Below are 6,000 nucleotides of genomic sequence, written 5' to 3' on the forward strand. Positions count from 1 at the left end.
TTATAGCAATACAATTCTACCTCAAGAAACAAGAAAATTCTCAAATAATCTAACCTTACACCTAAAGGAACTAGAGAAAGAAGAACAAAAAACCCCCCAAAGTTAGTAGAAGGAAAGAAATCATAAAGATCAGAGCAGAAATAAATGAAATAGAAACAAAGAAAACAATGGCAAAGATCAATAAAACTAAAAGCTGGTTCTTTGAGAAGATAAACAAGATTGATAAACCATTAGCCACACTCATCAAGAAAAAGAGGGAGAGGACTCAAATCAATAAAATTAGAAATGAAAACAGAGAAGTTACAATGGACACAACAGAAATACAAAGCATCCTAAGAGACTACTACAAGCAACTCTATGCCAATAAAATGGACAACCTTGAAGAAATGGGCATATTATTAGAAAGGTATAACCTTCCAAGACTGAACCAGGAAGAAATAGAAAATATGAACAGACAATCACAAGTATTGAAATTGAAAGATTAAAAATCTTCCAGCAAACAAAAGTCCAGGACCAGATGGCTTCACAGGTGAATTCTATCAAATGTTGAGAGAAGAGCTAACACCAGTCCTTCTGAAACTCTTCCAAAATATTGCAGAGGAAGGAACACTCCCAAACTCATTCTGTGAGGCCACCATCACCCTGATACCAAAACCAGACAAAGATACTAGAGAAAAAGAAAATTACAGACCACTATCACTGATGAATATAGATGCAAAAATCCTCAACAAGATACTAGCAAACAGAATCCAACAACGCATTAAAAGGATCACACACCATGATCAAGTGGGATTTATCCCAGGGATGCAAGAATTCTTCAGTATACGCAAATAAATCAATGTGATATTAACCATATTAACAAATTGAAGAATAAAAACCATATGATCATCTCAATAGATGCAGAAATAGCTTTTGACAAAATTCAACACCCATTTATGATAAAAACTCTCCAGAAAGTGGGCATAGAGGGAACCTACCTCAACATGATAAAGGCCATATAGGAAAACCCCACAGCAAACATCATTCTCAATGGTGAAAAACTGAAACTATTTCCTCTAAGATCAGGAACAAGACAAGGATGTCCACTCTCGCCACTATTATTCAACATACTTCTGGAAGTCCTAGCCACGGCAATCAGAGAAGAAAAAGAAATAAAAGGAATCCAAACTGGAAAAAAAGAAGTAAAACTGGCACTATTTGCAGATGACATGATACTATACATAGATAATCCTAAAGATGCCACCAGAAAACTACTAGAGCTAATCAATGAATTTGGTAAAGTTGCAGGATACAAAATTAATGCACAGAAATCTCTTGCATTCCTATACACCAACAATGAAAAATCAGAAAGAGAAATTAAGGAAACAATCCCATTCACCGCTGCAACAAAAAGAATAAAATACATAGGAATAAACCTACCTAAGGAGGTAAAAGACCTGTACTCAGAAAACTCTGACACTGATAAAAGATGTCAAAGATGACACAAACAGATGTAGAGATATACTATGTTCTGGGTTGGAAGAATCAACATTGTGAAAATGACTGTAGTACCAAAAGCAATCTACATATTCAAGGCAATCCCTATCAAATTACCAGTGACATTTTTTTTTACAGCACTAGAACAAAAAATCTTAAAATTTGCATGGAGACACAAAAGACCCCGAATAGCCAAAGCAATCTTGAGGGAAAAAAATGGAGCTGGAGGACTCAGACTTCCTGACTTCAGACTATACTGCAAAGCTACACTAATCAAGACAATATGGTACTGGCCCCAAAACAGAAATATAGATCAGTAGAACAGGATAGGAAGCTCAGAGATAAACCCACACTCCTTTGGTCAACTAACCTATGACAAAGGAGGCAAGGATATACAATGGAGAAAAGACAGTCTCTCCAATAAGTGGTGCTGGGAAAATTGGACAGCTACATGTAAAAGAATGAAATTAGAACACTCCCTAACACCATACACAAAAATAAACTCAAAATGCATTGAAGACCTAAATGTAAGAACGGACACTGTAAAACCCTTAGAGGAAAACATAGGAAGAACACTCTTTGACATAAATCACAGCAAGATCTTTTTTGACCCACCTCCTAGAGTAATGAAAATAAAAACAAAAATAAACAAATGGGACCTAATGAAACTTAAAAGCTTTTGCACAGCAAAGGAAACTATAAACAAGATGAAAAGACAACCCTCAGAATGGGAGAAACTATTTGCAAACGAATCAATGGACAAAAGATTAATCTCCAAAATATATGAACTGCTCATGCAGCTCAGTATTAAAAAAACAAACCCAATCAAAAAATGGGCAGAAGACCTAAATAGACATTTCTCCAAAGAAGACATACAGATGGCCAAGAAGCATGTGAAAAGCTGCTCAACATCACTAATTATTAGAGAAATGCAAATCAAAAGTACAATGAGGTATCACCTCACACCAGTTAGAATTGGCATCATCAGAAAATCTACAAACACCAAATGCTGGAGAGTGTGTGGAGAAAAGAGAACCCTCTTGCACTGTTGGTTGGAATGTAAATTGATACAGCCACTATGGAGAACAGTATGGAAGTTCCTTAAAAAACTAAAAGTAGAATTACCATATGACCCAGCAATTCCACTACTGGGCATATACCCAGAGAAAACCATAATTCAAAAAGGCACATGCACCCCGATGTTCATTGCAGCACTATTTACAATAGCCAGGTCATGGAAGCAACCTAAATGCCCATCAACAGATGAATGGATAAAGAAGATGTGGTACATATATACAGTGGAATATTATTCAGCCATAAAAAGGAACAAAATTGGGTCATTTGTACAGATGTAGATGGACCTAGCATCTGTCATACAGAGTGAAGTAAGTCAGAAAGAGAAAAACAAATAGCGTATATTAATGCATATATGTGGAATCTAGAAAAATGGTACAGATGAACCAGTTTGCAAGGCAGAAATAGATACATAGATGTAGAGAAGAAACGTATGGACACCAAGGGGGGAATGTGGAGGGGGGGTGGTGGTGGGATTAGTTGGGAGATTGGGATTGACATACATACACTAATATGTATAAAATAGATAACTAATAAGAACCCGCTGTATAAAAACAATAAAAAAAGAAATGCAAATTTAGCTCCAAATGCATAGAACACATGAAAGAAGAACAATACAGTCTTCTACAAAGTTGGCAAGCCTATTTTCTATTCTCCAAATACATTCTCAATGGAAATATAAAACAAGGAAATATCTAAGTCACTCATATAGATCTATATGGTAGAATTAGGTGATATGCAGTGCTTAATATCTATTTATGAAAATTAAGGCTTTCAAAATGCACCTATCATCAAAGTGTTAGATACAAATATCTCATTTTTAGGTATGAATCTCTCAGATGAATACAAGTTGAAAATTGTATTGGCATACTAAAATGACTCAGAAAATTATATTATATAAAAGAAAAGTTTCTTATTCAGGAAAATGTGCTGAACTCTATTTCTAAAAGTGAATCAGTGTTGGTTCAAGAAGACTTAATTGAAGTTACCTTGAGCATTGCCTTACTCTATTAGAAGCCTCTCAGATTAAGATTCTTCAGAGAGATTATAGAGCTGAAAGGAATAAGCATGATTCACATTTTTAATCAGGGGAACTTGTATTCCTTTATCTAGGAAAGCAAATCCTTCTTTTCATGCACCCTTAGGTTCTGCCTCTAAGTTTGTTTTCACATTGAGCTCTTCTTTCATATCCTGTGTCAGACTGGGTATCTTGGCAACTCTACTTCGGGTGTGGTCCTTGTCTTGGGATAGTGATGGAACCTACCAGCAAGCCAGGGTGACTATTATCCTGGCTTGCTCAGTTAGCTCTTTTCTATACCAAGATGAAGACTGAAGTTTCATTTCAACAACCCAGACATATGTACCTATTTTAAAAATGGCCAAATGAAGTTCTTTAAAATAAGACTTTGGAATAATTGAGGTTGATTCTGAAGACACAAAGCTATCAGTAATTTAAAGGTAAGTTTTAAAATAGTAAATGTAGGCTTGTAAGTGATCAATTACAATATGTATACTCAGTAATCACTCTTCATTAGAGGAGAGAAAAACATTTTAGCCATGGGTGGCTAGAAAACAAGGAGCAGTCCCAGTTTTTTACTCTGCTGTAATTTCTGCCCAAAATTGAGCAGCTGTTGTTCATGTTCTAATAGAAATATTCAGAGTCTTAGTTTTGGAAATTTTCAGAGTTTGCTGCATTTGCTGAAGCACCATTATATATATATAATACCCTTTGCCAAACTCTGGTATCATTTTTTAAAACAATTTTATTGAGATATAATTGACATTTATTAAACCAAGTATATTTAAAGTATACAATTTGATAAATTTTAACATATGTATAAACCTATCATGCCACCACCACAAACAAAAATAATATTTCAATCATCTCCGAATGTTTTCTTGTGCCTTTTTATAATCTGTCCCATTCTCTTCAGAACCCTCTTCCCCCTCCCTAGGCAACAACTTATCTGCTTTCTGTCATTATGGATTAGTTTGTATTTTCCAGACTTTTACAAAAATGGAATATCAGAGTATTTTCTTTTTGGTACTTTGAAAGAAGTATGCTTCCTTCATTCAGCATACTTTTTTGACATCTATCCATGTACTTGGCATGTATCAATTCTTTTTCCTTTTGTTGCTGAGTAGTAATCCATTGTATGGATATACTTCAATTTGTTGATCCAGTCACCTACTGGTAGACATTTGGGTTGTTTTTAGTTTCTGGCTATGACAAATAAGTCTAAATTCCATAGACACCCATGTATAAGTTTATGTGTGGATTGATACTTTTATATCTCTTTGGTAAAAGCTGGGAATAGAACTGTTGGGTCATGTAGTAGGTATATATTTACCTTTTTAAGAAATCATCAAACTGTTTTCCAAAGTGACTGTACCATTTTACATTTCTAGTAGCAGTGTATGAAAATTCTAGTTGTTCTCCATCATTGCCAAGAAATGATATGATCAGTCATTTTAATATTAATCTCTTTCCCTAGTGACTAATGATGTTGAGCATCTTTTGACGTGCTTATTTGCCATCCATGTCTTCCTATGACTTCCTTTATCTTCCTTGGTGAAGTGTCTGTTCAGTTGTTTAGTCCATTTTTAAAAATTGGGTTGTCTTATTGAATTATAAGAAGTGTGTGTGTGTGTGTGTGTGTGTGTGTGTGTGTGTGTGTATATTCCTTCTGGATCAATGTCCTTTTTCAGAAAAATGTTTTTCAAATATTTTCTCCCAATAGTTTTAGAAGAGTAAACGTTTTTAAATTTAATGAAATAAATGTGATAATTTTATATTTGTGTCTTTTGTATTATATTAGGAAATCTTTGCAAAAACAAGGTAATGAAGATCTTCTAAGTTTTCTGCTGGAAATTTTAGATCTTAATTTAAGGTCCATGACCTATTTCAAGTTAATTTTGTATACGTTCCCTAACCATGTGGTTATCCAGTTGTTCCAGCAACATTTGTTAAGAAGATTCTCATTTCCCCATTGAATTGTCTTAGCACATTTGTAGAAAACGAATTGATCATATGTGTACTGGTCTATTTCTGGATTCTCTATTTCATTTTACTGAACTCATTGTCTATGTTTTTGATAATACTACATTGTATTATTTATTGTAACTTTACAATAGACCTTGAAATCAAAAGTATAGATCCCTCAACTACATTCTTTATCAAAGTTGTTTCTGTGATTCTCTGTACTTTGAATTTTTACAGAAAAGCCTGTTGAGATTTTGTTTGGGATTGCATTTAACCTATAGATCAATTTGGGGAAAAATGACATCTGAACAATATTGAGTCTTCTGATCCATGAATATGGTATATGTCTCCACTTACTTAGGTCTTTTTAAATTTTTGCACAGTGTTTTGAAGTGTTTAGTGTACAGGTCTTACACATATTATATTTGTTCTTTGAGGTTTCTCTTAAGCTTTGTTAGAATAAATGA

This window comes from Delphinapterus leucas, chromosome 11 (genome assembly GCF_059928025.1).
Source record: "Delphinapterus leucas isolate spDelLeu-1000000601 "Yukka" chromosome 11, BTC_Dleu_Yukka2, whole genome shotgun sequence".
In the NCBI taxonomy this organism is placed as follows: Eukaryota; Metazoa; Chordata; class Mammalia; order Artiodactyla; family Monodontidae; genus Delphinapterus; species Delphinapterus leucas.